The sequence below is a fragment of the Lutra lutra genome, chromosome 1, assembly GCF_902655055.1.
Source record: "Lutra lutra chromosome 1, mLutLut1.2, whole genome shotgun sequence".
NCBI classification, from domain to species: domain Eukaryota; kingdom Metazoa; phylum Chordata; class Mammalia; order Carnivora; family Mustelidae; genus Lutra; species Lutra lutra.
The window spans coordinates 62,464,744-62,483,452 of record NC_062278.1 but is presented as its reverse complement, the minus strand read 5'-3'; the positions used below and the strand labels follow the sequence as shown (position 1 = coordinate 62,483,452).

General features: G+C 35.2%; 1 protein-coding gene across 2 annotated transcripts in view; it reads left to right on the top strand.

Moving 5' to 3' along the window:
• ZBTB20 (zinc finger and BTB domain containing 20) overlaps positions 1 to 18,709 on the top strand; it is an 814,654-nt gene that overhangs the window by 155,250 nt on the left and 640,695 nt on the right. For both annotated transcript variants that reach the window (XM_047725341.1, XM_047725317.1), the window contains exon 3: positions 14,625 to 14,676. The gene's annotated coding sequence lies outside the window, so the exon portion shown is untranslated. The remainder of the gene's footprint in view (positions 1 to 14,624; positions 14,677 to 18,709) is intronic.

Sequence of the window (18,709 nt, the reverse complement as noted above, 5' to 3'; positions counted from 1 at the left end):
TAGTTATTGTAAATAATGCTACAGTGAATATTAGGATGCCAATATCTTATTGAGATAGTGATTTCATTTCCTTTGGTATATACTCAGAAGTGGAAATGCTGGATCATATAGTAGTTCTATTTTTAATTTCTTGAGGAACCTCTATATTGTTTTCCATAGTGGCTATACCAATTTACATTCCCACCAACAGTGCACAAAGGTTTCTTTTTCCCCACATCCTTACCAACCCTTCTTATTTCTTGTCTTTTTGAAAATAGCCATTCTAACAGGTGTGAGGTGATTTGGTTTTGCTTTCATTTCCCTGATGATCCTACAGTTTTTGTAAGTAAAGTTTTATTGAAATATAGACATGTTCATTTGTCTATGTATTTATTGCCTATGACTGCTTTCATGAGATGATAGTGCAGTTGAGTAATTGAGACAGAAACTATATGACCTACAAAGCCTAAATATTTATCATTTGGCCTTTTATAGAAAGTTTTCTGATCCCTAGTTTAAATGAATGCCTTTTTTTTAACCTTTAGAAGCATTTAGAATATTCAGATCTGAGCACATTTGTACACTGTATGAAGTAGGCATTGAATCTCTATACAATACTACTCTTAGTTTTATCCTGATTCTTCCGTGTTTCATGGGACCGACTCATCTGTTTCAGCAATAAATATCCAAAATGAGATATGTGACACTGTCACCACCTTCATTCAGTTTTATTCAGCCATTCTTGACATTATAAAAGTTGATAATGATGTATCAATAGGTTTTTTTTTTCCAGCATAACAGTATTCATTATTTTTGCACCACACCCAGTGCTCCATGCAATCCGTGCCCTCTACAATACCCACCACCTGGTGCCCCCAACCTCCCACCCCCCACCCCTTCAAAATTCTCAGATCGTTTTTCAGAGTCCATAGTCTCTCATGGTTCACCTCCCCTTCCAATTTCCCTCAACTCCCTTCTCCTCTCCATCTCCCCTTGTCCTCCATGCTATTTGTTATGCTCCACAAATAAGTGAAACCATATGATAATTGACTCTCTCTGCTCGACTTATTTCACTCAGCATAATCTCTTCCAGTCCCGTCCATGTTGCTACAAAACTTGGGGATTCATCCTTTCTTTCTTTTTTTTTTTTTTTTTTTTTTACAGCTTTATAAACATATATTTTTATCCCCAGGGGTACAGGTCTGCGAATCGCCAGGTTTACACACTTCACAACACTCACCATAGCACATACCCTCCCCGATATCCATAACCCCACCCCCTCTCCCAACCCCCTCCCCCCATCAACCCTCAGTTTGTTTTGTGAGATTAAGAGTCACTTATGGTTTGTCTCCCTCCCAATCCCATCTTGTTTCATTTACTCTTCTCCTACCCCCTCGACCCCCCATGTTGCATCTCCTCTCCCTCATATCAGGGAGATCATATGATAGTTGTCTTTCTCCGATTGACTTATTTCGCTAAGCATGATACCCTCTAGTTCCATCCACGTCGTCGCAAATGGCAAGATTTCATTTCTTTTGATGGCTGCATAGTATTCCATTGTGTATATATACCACATCTTCTTTATCCATTCGTCTGTAGATGGACATCTAGGTTCTTTCCATAGTTTGGCTATTGTAGACATTGCTGCTATAAACATTCGGGTGCATGTGCCCCTTCGGATCACTATGTTTGTATCTTTTTGGTAAATACCCAGCAGTGCAATTGCAGGGTCATAGGGTAGTTCTATTTTCAACATTTTGAGGAACCTCCATGCTGTTTTCCAGAGTGGTTGCACCAGCTTGCATTCCCACCAACAGTGTAGGAGGGTTCCCCTTTCTCCGCATCCTCGCCAGCATCTGTCATTTCCTGACTTGTTAATTTTAGCCATTCTGACTGGTGTGAGGTGATATCTCATGGTGGTTTTGATTTGTATTTCCCTGATGCCGAGTGATATGGAGCACTTTTTCATGTGTCTGTTGGCCATCTGGATGTCTTCTTTGCAGAAATGTCTGTTCATGTCCTCTGCCCATTTCTTGATTGGATTCTTTGTTCTTTGGGTGTTGAGTTTGCTAAGTTCTTTATAGATTTGGACACTAGCCCTTTATCTGATATGTCATTTGCAAATATCTTCTCCCATTCTGTCAGTTGTCTTTTGGTTTTGTTCACTGTTTCCTTTGCTGTGCAAAAGCTTTTGATCTTGATAAAATCCCAAAAGTTCATTTTTGCCCTTGCTTCCCTTGCCTTTGGTGATGTTCCTAGGAAGATGTTGCTGCGGCTGACGTCGAAGAGGTTGCTGCCTGTGTTCTCCTCGAGGATTTTGATGGATTCCTTTCTCACATTGAGATCCTTCATCCATTTTGAGTCTATTTTCGTGTGTGGTGTAAGGAAATGATCCAATTTCATTTTTCTGCATGTGGCTGTCCAATTTTCCCAACACCATTTATTGAAGAGGCTGTCTTTGTTCCATTGGACATTCTTTCCTGCTTTGTCGAAGATGAGTTGACCATAGAGTTGAGGGTCCATTTCTGGGCTCTCTATTCTGTTCCATTGATCTATGTGTCTGTTTTTGTGCCAGTACCATGCTGTCTTGATGATGACAGCTTTGTAATAGAGCTTGAAGTCCGGAATTGTGATGCCACCAACTTTGGCTTTCTTTTTCAATATTCCTTTGGCTATTCGAGGTCTTTTCTGGTTCCATATAAATTTTAGGATTATTTGTTCCATTTCTTTGAAAAAAATGGATGGTACTTTGATAGGAATTGCATTAAATGTGTAGATTGCTTTAGGTAGCATAGACATTTTCACAATATTTATTCTTCCAATCCAGGAGCATGGAACCTTTTTCCATTTCTTTGTGTCTTCCTCAATTTCTTTCATGAGTACTTTATAGTTTTCTGAGTATAGATTCTTAGTCTCTTTGGTTAGGTTTATTCCTAGGTATCTTATAGTTTTGGGTGCAATTGTAAATGGGATGGACTCCTTAATTTCTCTTTCTTCTGTCTTGTGGTTGGTGTAGAGAAATGCAACTGATTTCTGTGCATTGATTTTATATCCTGACACTTTACTGAATTCCTGTACAAGTTCTAGCAGTTTTGGAGTGGAGTCTTTTGGGTTTTCCACATAGAGTATCATATCATCTGCGAAGAGTGATAGTTTGACTTCTATAGTTGACCCGAATGGGTCAACCAGGAAATCAAAGAAGAATTGAAAAAATTTATGGAAACAAATGATAATGAAAACACAACAGTTCAGAATCTGTGGGACACAACAAAGGCAGTCCTGAGAGGAAAATATATAGCGGTACAAGCCTTTCTCAAGAAACAAGAAAGGTCTCAGGTACACAACCTAACCCTACACCTAAAGGAGCTGGAGAAAGAACAAGAAAGAAACCCTAAACCCAGCAGGAGAAGAGAAATCATAAAGATCAGAGCAGAAATCAATGAAATAGAAACCAAAAAAACAATAGAACAAATCAACGAAACTAGGAGTTGGTTCTTTGAAAGAATTAATAAGATTGATAAACCCCTGGCCAGACTTATCAAAAAGAAAAGAGAGAGGACCCAAATAAATAAAATCATGAATGAAAGAGGAGAGATCACAACGAACACCAAAGAAATACAGACAATTATAAGAACATACTATGAGCAACTCTACGCCAACAAATTTGACAATCTGGAAGAAATGGATGCATTCCTAGAGACATATAAACTACCACAACTGAACCAGGAAGAAATAGAAAGCCTGAACAGACCCATAACCAGTAAGGAGATTGAAACAGTCATCAAAAATCTCCAAACAAACAAAAGCCCAGGGCCAGACGGCTTCCCGGGGGAATTCTACCAAACATTTAAAGAAGAACTAATTCCTATTCTCCTGAAACTGTTCCAAAAAATAGCAATAGAAGGAAAACTTCCAAACTCATTTTATGAGGCCAGCATCACCTTGATCCCAAAACCAGACAAGGATCCCAACAAAAAAGAGAACTACAGACCAATATCCTTGATGAACACAGATGCAAAAATTCTCGCCAAAATACTAGCCAATAGGATTCAACAGTACGTTAAAAGGATTATTCACCATGACCAAGTGGGATTTATTCCAGGGCTGCAAGGCTGGTTCAACATCCGCAAATCAATCAATGTGATACAACACATTAATAAAAGAAAGAACAAGAACCATATGATAGTCTCCATAGATGCTGAAAAAGCATTTGACAAAGTACAGCATCCCTTCCTGATCAAAACTCTTCAAAGTGTAGGGATAAACGGCACATACCTCAATATTATCAAAGCCATCTATGAAAAACCCACCGCAAATATCATTCTCAATGGAGAAAAACTGAAAGCTTTTCCGCTAAGGTCAGGAACACGGCAGGGATGTCCGTTATCACCACTGCTATTCAACATAGTACTAGAAGTCCTAGCCTCAGCAATCAGACAACAAAAGGAAATTAAAGGCATCCAAATCGGCAAAGAAGAAGTCAAACTATCAATAGGTTAATAGAGGAATGTGAAGGGAATGGTGGTTGAGAAAAATAATGTTGTTAGGTTTAAAGTTTTAAGACAGATTGGCTCTAATTCTCTGACAATTTATTTTGTTTAGAACTCTCTAAGTGGGGGTGCCTGGGTGGCTCAGTCAGTTAAGTATCTGCCATCTGCCTTTGGCCCAGGTCATGATCTCAGGGTCCTGGGATTGAAACCCACATCAGACTCCATGCTAATTTGCTTCTCTCTTTCCCTCTGCTTCTCCTCCCTACTTGTACACTCTCTTTTGCTCTCTCTCTCCCTCAAATAAATAAAATCTTAAAAAAAAAACCCTCTCTGTCACCAATTTGTATTGGATTTTTCTCCCAAATATAATTATGTTAGGGGCAGAACATTCCTCAGCCTGTAAACAAATAGTTGATAAATATTTATGGATTGAATATGAATAATTATTTTGTATGTATTTATTTATTCTTCAGATATTTGAGTCCTTACTATATGCCAGGCATAATGCCTAGGGACAAGCAATTTGGCACTGAATTATATGTAGCTAAACTGATAGGATCCCTAACATAGGAAGATAGTGAATGAGTTTATAAATAAAATAATTGTGGAGAGTGATAACCTGTGAAAAACAGAAATCTGGGTAGTAGGATAAAGAGTGACATGGGACAGAAAGTGTGGGTAGCAGGATAAAGTGTAATGAGGTGCCATTTGAGCTGAGATTGAATGATGAGATGGGGAAGCCATCATGAAATGATCTGGGAGAAGAGCCTTAAAAGAACAAATTCAAAAGCCCCCAACAAGTGTGGCCCGATAAAGGAATAGAAGAAGACAAATGTGGATCCTAGTAAGAGTGTGTGTGTGTGTGTGTGTGTGTTGTGTTAATTTAAGATCCACCATATTTTGTGTTTGTGTAAGAATGGTAGTGGGAACAGCATATAAGGTTAGCCCTCTGTATATATTTTTAGTTATATAAATGATCATACTTTCAACTGAAATGTGTCTGAGCTAAAATGAGAGCAATTGAACTGATTATATCTAAATCAATTTTTGTTGAATCCAAAGGAAGACCATGCGTAGGTTTCTGGATAAGAATAGGAGAAGAGTGAGAAGGGAAAGCATTGAGATAGAGTTTTTGGAAAAACTGGAGATTAGCATTTGTTCTTTGGCTCCAAGACCATGTAGATTTCAATTACATGAATACTCCTTAACATATTATAGGCTTCAATAAAGGTTTTCTGAATCAGTGTATACTGTTTTAATCTGATTGGATTCAAGGGTACAATTTCTGATTGGGTTGGAGGATACAATTTCTGCATTAACTGGAAGAGAGGATACACAATGGAACCAGATTATGGAGGACTTTGCAAACCAAACACACTGGATTTAATAGTGTAAGTGGGAATAATTTATAAGGAATAAGGTAATAATAACTAGGTGATTTCCAAATATTTGTTTTATTATGGTATGTAGGATGAGTTAAAGACAAAAGGAGCTGAGGATGGTATTTTGTTCCAGATATACTTTTTATTTTAACCAGGTTTTCATTCCCAGCCTGGTGTGGCTGCATTAGAATCAATTACTTCATTAAAAGTCCCTGGATCTAATGAAGAAAAGCTGCCTCAGTTACCAGGGTTCTTTCTTGTTATGCATTCTTGCAAATATATTGCTGTTTGCCTTTGCTCTGCTTTCTTTCCTGTTTATCTGATCTTTAACCATTTTCAGGACTCGGAACATTCTGCCTTATTTTTCCCTTTCATATTTGTATATTACTGGTATCTACTTGATTCCATTTATATGTAGGAAGTAATTCAATAAAAATTAGATGGAACAAATTTATAACTGAAAACTTTTCTGTACAAACTATAAAAAACATTTCTCTCTTCCTTTCTGTCTTCCTTTCTCACTCTCTTCCTTTCTTCCTTCTTTTCTTTTCTTTTCCTTTCTTTTCTTTCCTTTTTTTCCCTTTTCTTTTCTCTTTTCTTTTCTTTCTTCCCTTCCTCCCTTCTTCTTTCCCCCCTCCTTCCTCCCTCCCTTACTTCCTAGGATAGGATCCCTAACATAGGAAGATATGTAATATCTTCCTTCCTTCCCTGCCCTCCTTTCCTGTCCCTCCCTCTCTATCCCTATCTCTCTTTCTCTTTCTTTCCAGCCTTTGCTCTTTATGGGATTACTGAAAATATTAAGGTTGGTACACTGAAAGCAAATGAGATACAAACTTGTTGCTATCTCTGGGAGCAGCAATCCCTTGGTGAGACGGATACATCAAGAAAATTTTCATGTTGGTACAGCTTTAGCCACAAAAGCAACTTGTTGGCCCTCACCTTTGTGAACTGTTACAACAATATGGGCCACTTTTCCTGTTGTCTTCATTGGCCCATAGACTGTATAATCATTCAATTTTGTATCTCATGAGAACTATTTCCAAAAAGGAAATGAGGGGTCAGTTTTTATTGTAGAGCTCCACATTTACTGACATAGTGATGCCTTTTTTTTTTTCCCCCAATCTGGGCATTTGATTCTGGGAAATTAACAATGCTGTATAACTGCCAACTGCACGAAAGTGGTACCAGTTTTGTCAGCTACTTATGAACTACTCCCCAAATGTATATGTCTGGGGAAAAAACAGAATGAATGTGTCTGGCATAATAGTGAAGAGGTGGACTTGTGTTACAAATAAAATGGCATAAGAAAAGCCATCAGCTCATAATTGAAACTGAAAAATGTCATATTGTTTGTAGAAGTGAAGACTCTGGCCAGATTGACTAGGTGTGAATGCTGGTTCTGCCATTCAGTAGAGAGGTGATCTTGGGGAAATCACATAATCTCTCTATGCATCAGTTTACGTATTAATAAAATGAGGATAATGACATCTGATATCTAGCTACCCACCTCCTAGTTTTTGTGAGGTTTAAATAAGCAAATATACATAAAAGTAGTTAGAATAAAACCTGAATACAGGGAATATTTATATATTTGTGATTATCTGATAATCTTTAGAAGTAAAGGTGAACATTAAAGAGCTTTCTCTCTCACCCCGCCTCCTCTAAGAGAAAAGTGTAAAAAATTTGTTGCCACTTCTAGAATGTGGAAGATTTGAAAACAGCACTATTTTGTTTTAAAGCTGAAACTCTGGTAGTGCAATTATCTTAAAAGGAAACATGCTTAACCTTTAACCAAGACTAAATTAAGCAGAATTGTTTTTACACTCCCCTTTTAGAAGGAAACAAATCATAAGAAAATACTTCATTATTAGCGATGTCTTCAAAAAGTAACTTTAAACATCCTTGTTATGCCTGGGGTCACTGCGTTTTCAGTACAATCTCCAATGTTTATGCATTTACAATTTTATAGAATTTGAAGGCAAACACTCTTTTGGTGGGTCCCTGTGGTGTGAAAATGTTGGACTTCCAAGAAAGAATTCTTGAGATGTCTTTGGTGCAAAAAGGTGATTTTGTTAAAGCACAGGGACAGGACCCAGGGGCAGAAAGTGCTGCACTGGGGTTGTGACAGGTGTCTGATAATATACTTTCAAGTTGGAAGGGGCTTAAGAAAAGGTCATTTATTACTGTCTAATAAAACCTTAGTCATGAGATCCTTCAGATGTGTATCAGTGGGCCATATGCTTGGAGGATGATTGCCAAGATATATCTTGGGGTGGAATGTGGGGGTAGAGATAAAGGAAGTTTCCAAAGGAAACTAGTATATGTTTTATATGTTAAAGTAGACTTACAGGATCCTGTGGTGGGGGCAGGATAATGTTAAGCTGAGATTGCCTTTTTCTAGCAAAGTGTCAACATAGAGACAACAGAGTTCCTAAAGGAAGATCACTCTGCCTGTTTCAACGACTTGTCAGTGGGCTGTAGGCAATAAGGAAGTTTATTTTTTTTCTTTTGCCATTATTTTCCCACATCACCTGGACTCCTAGAAATTTACATAAAATTTCGTGAACATGTACACTTTTCTAAAGAAAGAGATCCTTGGTTTTCTATCATTTTCTCAGAGGAGCTTATGACCTAAAGATTAAGAACCATCCTCTATGGCAGAATAAATTTTCCATCTTTAATGAAGATAAAATGATAAAACCCTATTTACCAAGGCAGGAAAATCTGCTAGTATATCTTAGGTTTTAGTTAAAAGAATCAAGGCAAAAGCTTTATTTTCTCTGGTGTACCCTTAGGTAACCAGAATTTAATTAACCAGCATTCGAGGTAATCAATGCTTACTTGTGTCAAGCAGCCATTCTTTAATATATTAGCTGAACTAGTATTTCATCCAGAGAAAATGAATTTTATTTATTGTTCATTCTTTCCTTTCTGTCATTTTACTTTTGGAACTATTAACATTTTCCATAGTTTTGTAATTATATATTTCTTTTGATATGCTTGGGAATAAAAACTTATATAAATACTCTAAAACCATTATTATATCCATCTCATTAATATAATTTAGTAGAGAATATTTCTATTCATTCTGTCCAAGTGTATTGTGGAATAAAGTATTTGAAAGAGAACAAGGGACAGTTGGAAAGAAGGGAATTTTACTGACCTCTGAAATCTTAAAAATGTGTTGCATTTCTCATTAATCTCACATTAACTTTGATGTTTTTAATTGCTTTTATTAAAATGGCTCAATAGAATATTTTAAAATAATTGACTTATAGATTCCTAGAAAGGGTACACATTCCAAGCTCAAAAACTTTAAAGTTTTTAGTTGAAGGAGTTTAAGTAAATAATTCAGAAATGCATTCTGTTTACCTGTTAATAATTAAGCAGGTTAGACTGTGTACTTTTTATAGTCATTGAGTTTTAATTTATTTATTTGTTGGTGTGTTGGTTTTTAAGAATTTATTTAAGCCATTGTGCTATTGGGAAATAAAATTGAACAGAGTAAAGCTGCACATAATAAAGGAAAGGGATTGGGTTACTTTTAAAGAGACAAGTGACCAAAAAAGAACTTGACTGGATTTTAGGATTAAAAGAAGTATTTAGTACATAATCTTTCTGAACTTCCCCCCTCTTTTTGGAGGGGAAACTGAAATATCTAACAGCAAGTATGATGGAGTCAAGTGAATAGTCTTTTGTTGTTGCCCTAGAGCCTGCTTCAGTGGAACTTGATTTGATCTTAGATGGCTTCATTATGGGGTTTGGCCAGGTCACTTTAATGGATTCTTGGAGAAGTCTGCCATAGAGTTTATCAGATTCTCTGGTGCTTTAAAAACTCTGGTAATACCCAAAGCCAGAATGCATATCTTCGTTCTAAGAAGCACCATTATGGACTAGAACTGAATTGGCCTTTCCAGTCTTCGAGGGACTGCATCTTGTCCTCTTGACCATGTACGTGTACGTTCTTCCTGATGTTCCTTAAGGATTATAAATCAGTTTTCATTTGCTGTTTTTGGTGAGATACAAACAAACTTCGTATTTCAATTTTTATCTAATGACGACTTGTTTTATAATCATCAGTAGAGGATAGCCTTCAGCACCTTCTGTTTGTTTTGTTGTAAGGTATCATTGGTTGCTTTTGATTTTTATTTATTTGAAATTGTAACTATAATGGTCCTATCACTGAAATTGATGCATGTTCTATTTGCTTTCTCTTATAATAAATAGTATGCTTACTATATAAATATAACCTCTAACTTCTTAAGTTTTCTACATTCCAGGCTGTGCATTTTTTTGAAGATTTAATTAAAGATGTGATAGATTAAAATTTGACTCCTAGGAATCTAAGAAATACCATTATAGGTGGTTGCTGGTTTTGTTTGTTTTTGAGAAATCTTGTTTTTCTTTCTTTTCTTTTTTTAAATTTTCTTTATTCTGTCTTCCTTCCCTCCTTGCTCCATCTTCTTTCCTTCCTTCCTCTTTTATTTTATTTTTTTCAACAGAAGCGCCCTTCAAAAATAGGGACAGATAGATCTTTTCAACTGGCTTTCTTAACATTCAGGAAATCTAGTAATATATCATCTGATCTTTTTTCTGCAACATAGACTAGCTCTTGTTTTAGTGACTTTAATGTTTATAAAAAGTAATTTGTGTTTATTGTAGAAAATTTGGAAAGAAATCACAAGAAGAAAGATATCTGCCATAATCTTAATATCTGAGATTAGTGCTAGGAATAATTTAGTATATTCTTACATGATTTTTCTAATGCATACATGTTTTTTCTGATACATAGATAGACACATGCATACAGATCTACATATATTCACAGAACCAAACATTGTGCATAGTCTATATATTTATATGTCATCACAAAATTATTAAAAAATTATTATTAACATTTTGCAACCTGCTTTTTAAGCTTAATGATGCTTTATAAATTTTCACTTGCTATATTTTATGAAAATTCATAGTTATACCACATGTCATTTATTTAACCAGTTCACTGTTTGGAATATTTAGGCTATTTCAATTTGCATTCCTTTCAGTACAGATTAATTATTACAGAATATTCATTACAGATAATTATCTATTGCAGATTAATATTGTTTTATATGTATCTTAGTTTGTGTTTCTTCTATTCTGAATTGCCTATTCATTTGAAAAAGATGAGATCTTTGTTTCATTTATTTATAGGTTAATAACTATGATGTCCTATACATTAAAAATATTTATGTGTTTTATTGTTGGCCTCATATTCAACATTTTAAAAAAATATTTATTTATTTATTTATTTATTTGACACAGAGAGAGAGAGAGAGAACACAAGTAGGCAGAGAGGCAAGCAGAGAGAGGGGGAAGCAGGCTCCCTGCTGAGCAGAGAGCCCGATGTGGGGCTCGATCCCAGGACCCTGAGATCATGACTTGAGCCAAAGGCAGAGGCTTTAACCCACTGAGCCACCCAGGTGCCCCTCAACATATTTTTTGACTAAAAAATTTTTAAGTAGTTTTTAAGATTCATAAATCTTAATGATTGTGTTATATTCTACTACTGTCTATGTGGCTTAAAAGGCATTCTCACCTTGAAATTCAGAAAATTATATACATAGGTTTTCTAATAGATCTTTGATTAGTTATTATATTCAGATGTACCAGTTTGCTTTATTTTTGGTGCCTGATAAGAGGTAGAGAACAAAAAAAAAAATTATTTTCTTACATAATTAGTCTCAATGCTGTGAAAATGCTACCTGTAATACTTAACCCATATTAGAGTCCCTGTGGTCTATTCTACTGATTGGTCTCTTCCAACTGCCAATACCACAGCATTAGCTATATTTCAGTTTTTGGTGAAAACTAACCTTGTTTTTTGCTGCAAGGTCAAAAACCAATACTTATATTTTTTTCTGTTGTAATCTCCCATTTGGTTTATTTATTTTTTAAAATTTGAACTAATTATAAAGCATTTGAACTATTAAAGATAATTTTAGTTCAACTTAGTTCAACAAAGACTTGTCCTTGTATTAGGAACACTGAAATGAATTGGAAACTGTGGTAGAATCTTTGTGCTAGAAAAATATATTAATCTGATGGAGGCAGACAGAGTGTGTAAATGGTCAAGATAGTGGCCTAATATTGGTAATTTTATTTTTTTCTGATTCTTTTTTACCTTTTTTTAATCTACAACTTATTGACTCTAGTCATTTTTTTAATCTTTTCTATCTTTCTTTTAAACCCAGAGAAGATTAGATGACATTGATTTAACAGTTAGATTGTCTCAGACATATGAAATATGATGATATTTTTCATATTCATATAGTCTGTTTACTTTTTCTAACTAATGAACTGATAATTGTCTTCCTATTTTCGGTTATGTACATTTTTATTGAATATTTCCTAAGCACTATTTAAGGAGCCACAGGGAAAGAAAAATGAATGTCTTTAACAAATTTACGTTTTAGTGGGGGAAATTCATTATTTATAAAATAATAGCAATATAATAAAATAATAGATATTGAGGGTATTGTTTGCTGTGTGCATTGTACAAAGCAAAGTAATATATATTAACTTGTTTACCTCTTATAATAGTCCATCTAGTCCCCTAGATACTTTTTGCTCTAGATACTTTTTTGACTCTTTCACTTCATGCGCACTGGCCTTATTGTCACCTCCTCTGAGAAGCTTTCCTGTCCAAACCAATCAAAAATATCTGCCCATGTCACTCTCAATGCCATTACCTTACTGTTTGCACTTATGGTACTAATTATATGACATTTAAGTTCAACAACCTACATGCTTATTGTTTGTTTTCCACTACTAGAATGAGTATTGAATGGCAGACTAAACAATGGGTTGTAGAAGTTTGTAGTTGGGGGCGCCTGGGTGGCTCAGTGGGTTAAGCTGCTGCCTTCGGCTCAGGTCATGATCCCAGGTCCTGGGTTCGAGCCCCACATCGGGCTTTCTGCTCAGCAGGGAGCCTGCTTCCTCCTCTCTCTCTGCCTGCCTCTCTGCTTACTTGTGATTTCTCTCTGTCAAATAAATAAATAAAATCTTTAAAAAAAAAAAAGAAGTTTGTAGTTGTGAAAGAGTAAAGTTTAGTATATAAAATTTAATTTCATTAAGTCTGAATTTCTTTATCTGTAAATGGATGCAGACTTAGTGCTTGTCTTAGAGTTGTTCAGGTTGTTCATTCTTTCATTCAATAAATATTCATTGATCTTAGTGTATGGCAGACACTCTTCATGAAATTGGGAATACAGTGGAAAAAAACAACGTCTGCCCTTATGGCACTGCCATTCTACTGGGGGAAATAATAGATAAATAAAAATTACTTTTATAATATATCATGTAATGGCCAAATTAATTTTCTCCAAATTAAATTTCTCTACCTCATCCCCATAATCTGAACATTTTTTTTTCTATTTCTAGTTATTGTCTGTTTATCCATGATTAAGGGTTCTAATCACACTCCTAGAAGATTTTGATTTTCTAAAGTTTGATGTTGCAGAGTAAATGTATATTACTCATGTATCCTGACTATAACAGGACTTGCACCTTCCTTTCCTCAATCCCATTTACTAGTACAGCTTAAACTTGGGTTTGTTTTGGTTTACTGGTATAGTTTGCTGTTTGAGTCTTTGTTTTCCCTTCATAAAATATTATTTATACATATTAAAGATCCAATCAATTAAAAACCCTAGATCTTTTTCATTTTTTTTTTTTTTACTGTAGATGCACTAGCTGATGAGATTGGCTTTTGTTTATGTATGTGTTTCCATTAGTAAAACTGCTTTTAAGATTTTGAATGGCTGAATCTCTGTGGAGATTATTAGTAAATATGACATCAAGGTCATCATTGAAATTTCATAGCAAATTTAGAGGGATAACTTTCCAAGGACATAAAATACCAAATTCAATTTTTAATAGGAGAATTGTTTCTAGTTAATTTTTTTATATTGAAACTCACCAAATTGGGTTTAAAGGCACCTCAACATCCTGCCTACTTTACTGTTCCCAGTACTAGCTTTGAGTATATACTATCAAATGCATGTGGATGAAAAAGAATTAAAAAGTGACTCATCCATTTGTTTGACATTCCTGCCTCCAAATCTGAGTAGGACCCTACAGTAATAGCCTTGCTTGCTGAGACAGGAAACATAAAGCCGTGTTCTAATGTCAGTGCATTACGTACTGGATACCAGTTCAAGCTATATTGAACATGTTACCCTCTGCTCCCTATTTCTTTCCATCAATTTACTTTTCATTTTCTGCGTTATCTTCCTTTATGCAAATCTCTTTAACCTCACTCATTATTTTGTGGATAGGGCCTGTGTTTTGTTTTTATTTTTCCTAACTCATCAGTACTTACCAGTATATTATACACGGTAGATCTTTGCAAAATCTCTGATAATTAAGAATAGACGAAGACATGGGGCAAATCTATTTGGGATTAGTTTTTTTTCAATTACAAAAATAAATGTAAAAACTTTGTGTAAATTAAGAAAGCTTCTGATAGTACTGTAATAAATACCCTGGTCTACATCTAAACCCTATTCACTCAGTGATTTAAATCAGATATTGGTGTCATACTTTACTATGTACTTGTACTGCATGTACAGAAATGAATGTGGTAGCCTTTTTTTTTCTTTTGAAAACTGTAGATACTAGTTGACACACACAAACTCAGCTACCTACTTTTCATGACGAGTTATAGACATGCTATGGAAATGTTAATTGCTTCCTTGGAAGATTTCTAATTTTAAGTGTTTCCTTTTTACAGTCACACAAAAAGAAGTATTAAGGATTACCCTTTGAGACTCTGAAGACTGAAGGTAATGTCCAGTGATATTTTCTTGAAAGGGTTTTGTCTTCTTGAAAAGTTTCATAGTATTTAAGGCCTTGGCTTTACTGCCTCAGGTATTTATTGCCCTTTAACACATTAAATATCTTTTTCTATGTCTACCTAAAAAAAATCTGAAATTATAAATCAAAAAAGGAGAACCCTAACGTTATGTCAGAATGTTTCAGTCTAACTGGGTGTTGCTGTACTTCTTCTTTCTTCTATATGGAAATGTATTAGGGCCCTTCCCTATTTTTGAAATCAGTTTGGAACTCTTCTGATTTTATACCTTGCCCTTTTCTTAAATAGACATATTGACTCAAAGCCAAAAAGTCAGCATCCATTCCTCCTCAGGAAGAGCTTTACAACTAACTGTACAAGACAAAAATGCATTGGTTACAAACAACAAAACCATGCAGGAAATCATGCAGATGAGATTTAGTGGCTACTTGTAGTCAAAAGTCCAGAATTTCAGGCAAGAAGTATACAATAGACTTGTGTTGCTGCATTGTGTATAAAGAGCTCATAGGGATTGAAGAAGGTTTCTGAGACAAGAGGGGGCTATAATTACTTTGCTTCTTACATGCATGGTTAGATCTTCCAGCGAGAATAACATGGTAGGGTAATTTATTATAGAAGAGTAAATCACAGATTACATTGGAGGGGGATGGGGTGCTGATCCAACCATCAGTTTTGTGAATACATACACTTAAGCATGTGTGATAGCTTGTTTTTAATTTCTTTACACCAGTGCACACCTCAAACATTCCGTTTAGCAGTGGGATATGCAAATTGTTCCAAATGCAGCAGCAGTACTTTCACCTGAATGTCAAAACTGTCAGAGAGCTTTAAATCAAATCTTGATAACATTTTTTAAAAACCAGCCAGCCCAAGATTGAGGCACCTAACTCCCTGCAAAAACTTGATTCCCATGCTTTCAAAATGCTCCAGTATGTCAACAGGGTAATGTCAAAGTTCTAATTCACCTGCTTTCTAATTTTAACCTTTTAAGGATTTTATTTTATTTGGCTTAATTACGATATTTTCTACAAATTAATGATAAATGCCTTGATTAATAAAACCAAATGTCAGAGAAAATGACAACTTGATGAAAAATTAATACTCGGCAATATTTTAAGGTACAGAAGTACTAAAGATGTACTCTTAAACCTTATACTTCATCAGCTCTTTTTAAAGGTGGGTAACAGCATTATTCTTGCACAGAAGTTTCCATAGCCACATGTGTAGATGCATTTTAGCAATATAATTCTTAGCTATTGTTTTACTACTAGCTATTATAGATAGAAATATATTCGTAATTTTTAATCTCTCCTTTTTCTCATGATATTATTTATTTTTATTTCACAAAATCAAGGTAAACTATATTTTAGGTTGTTTCTAGAGATGAGGCTACCGTATTGAGTATCCAGATAGCAACCTCTGTGTGTGTGTGTGTGTGTGTGTGTATTTCAAGAGATCTCATGGTATAAAATGTAGTAGTTTACAACTGGATATCTGTTAGACTGTTAATTAATCTGGTTATGAATATTTCAGCTGGAATATCTAAAAATTATTCAGTAGAAGTATTAAATACAGAGAGGGAGCACCTCTATTTCAAAGGGAAATAGACTTTAATATGGGGATTTACTTTTTCTCAATGTTTTTTTCCTGAGTTTTCATTAAAAGACCCGAATAGCAATAAAGAATAGTAATTTGCTTTTTTCCTATAAACTCTTGGTTAGATTTAAAAAAACCTAAAGATCAAGAAATGTGACTATTTTCCCTTTACTGATGGTCATGGAGTTAAAAAAATTTTAAAGATTCTGTGTATTTTTCCATCTTCACAAACATCAGGATAACTTTTTGATATGAATGCTTAATTATTTGATTAAATGTACTATGCAGGAATTATAGTCTGTGTTGTTTTTTTATTTTCATATTTCATAGATGAAGCTGCCGACCAAATGAGGGAAGGCACAATGGCTTCTTCTGTGTTGTGCTTTTGTTTGGTTTGGTTGTTAAGGGATAAAAAGACCCACATAATGCACTGTCAGTGAAATGGACACACTTTGACCATCTGTTCATATAACGACATGATGGCCATACCTATCAACAGAAATTTCTGCCAACTAATGTTAAAATCACCTTTTTTTTTTTTTTTGGTAATATGCTGGGAATTTCTAGATAGGTGTTTCAGGCATGTTGTTATGCATAATGAGATATATAGAGGTCAATATTGGTCAACATCTTATAAACACAATTATGCTAATCTCAAGGGGAAGCATTCTGTCAGTGGAGATTTCTGGTACTATTTAAAATTGGAGATGGATTGTGCTGAATCTTCTTTAGCTGGCTATAGGTTTTATTGTTTTTGTGTATTGTCTGGTTCCAGACATCCAGTTTGTACTGGCCAAGCTGCTTGATGAGTAGGGGCCACCAACATTGCTGCCTTGACTGCTTACATACCTGCTATGAATAATAGATTTTTCAGCTAGTTAATCATTGCATTGTAACTATCTCTGTTCCTTCTTAGCTGATCACTGCCCAGAGAAGTTTAAGTTCCCCTGTAGCACAAAGCTTCTATTATGTTTCTATACCTGCATTTATTTGTATACCAAAGCATCTATTATTCTTTTTTTCAAATACTGGTAAATAAGACATGCCACACTTCTTTGCCAATTCATCAACTACATATTAAACAATGTACTTCCCTCCCCCCTTGTTAATTATATCCGTCTGCCTTTTACCAATTTACTTCCATATACAAACCAATTAACTTTTATTCATTAGTTCCAGGATTTGGTCAAGGAAATACTAACACCTACGTCACAATTCACAGCTTTAAAAGTTTCTCATTGAAATTTTAGTTATTTGAGTCAGTACTATAAGAGAATATCATTTTCCCCAAAATGTTTATGAATAAAGGAGGTAGACTGAAACCCAAAATAATCTTAAAAGACTTTTTGCTTCATGTGGCACTGTTTGATTGCAGAAATGAGGACAACTGACCAAACCTTATACAGTTAGATTCTTTAGTTTTGGGAAGTTGGAGTTGATTTTTTAAACTTTATGCTGGTGTGAACACACAACAACCAGTAGTGTTCTTTGAAGAATCTAAACCTTATGGAAAATTAAACCAGTTAGACTATCTCTGATCCAACGGGGAAAAAAAAAACCCTAAAAATAAATGGAACCCTCCTCCACTGTTGGTGGGAATGCAAGCTCGTGCAACCACTCTGGAAAACAGCATGGAGGTTCCTCAAAATGTTGAAAATAGAACTACCCTATGACCCTGCAATTGCACTGCTGGGTATTTACCCTAAAGATACAAATGTAGTGATCCGAAGGGGCACGTGCACCTGAATGTTTATAGCAGCAATGTCTACAATAGCCAAACTATGGAAAGAACCTAGATGTCCATCTACAGACGAATGGATAAAGAAGATGTGGTATATATACACAATGGAATACTATGCAGCCATCAAAAGAAATGAAATCTTGCCATTTGCGACGACGTGGATGGAACTAGAGGGTATCATGCTTAGCGAAATAAGTCAATCGGAGAAAGACAACTATCATATGATCTCCCTGATATGAGGGAGAGGAGATGCAACATGGGGGGTTGAGGGGGTAGGAGAAGAGTAAATGAAACAAGATGGGATTGGGAGGGAGACAAACCATAAGTGACTCTTAATCTCACAAAACAAACTGAGGGTTGATGGGGGGAGGGGGTTGGGAGAGGGGGTGGGGTTATGGATATTGGGGAGGGTATGTGCTATGGTGAGTGTTGTGAAGTGTGTAAACCTGGCGATTCGCAGACCTGTACCCCTGGGGATAAAAATATATGTTTATAAAGCTGTAAAAAAAAAAAAAAAAGAAAAGAAAAAAGAAAAAAAAAAATAAATGTTTTCTAATGAACTTAATATACATAAATTTCCAGGTTGAGTACTTACAATTTCACCATAACCTTCTCTCTAAATGATTTTTTAGTCCTTTTGGAAACTGCGTTCTCACTTTTAAGCTCA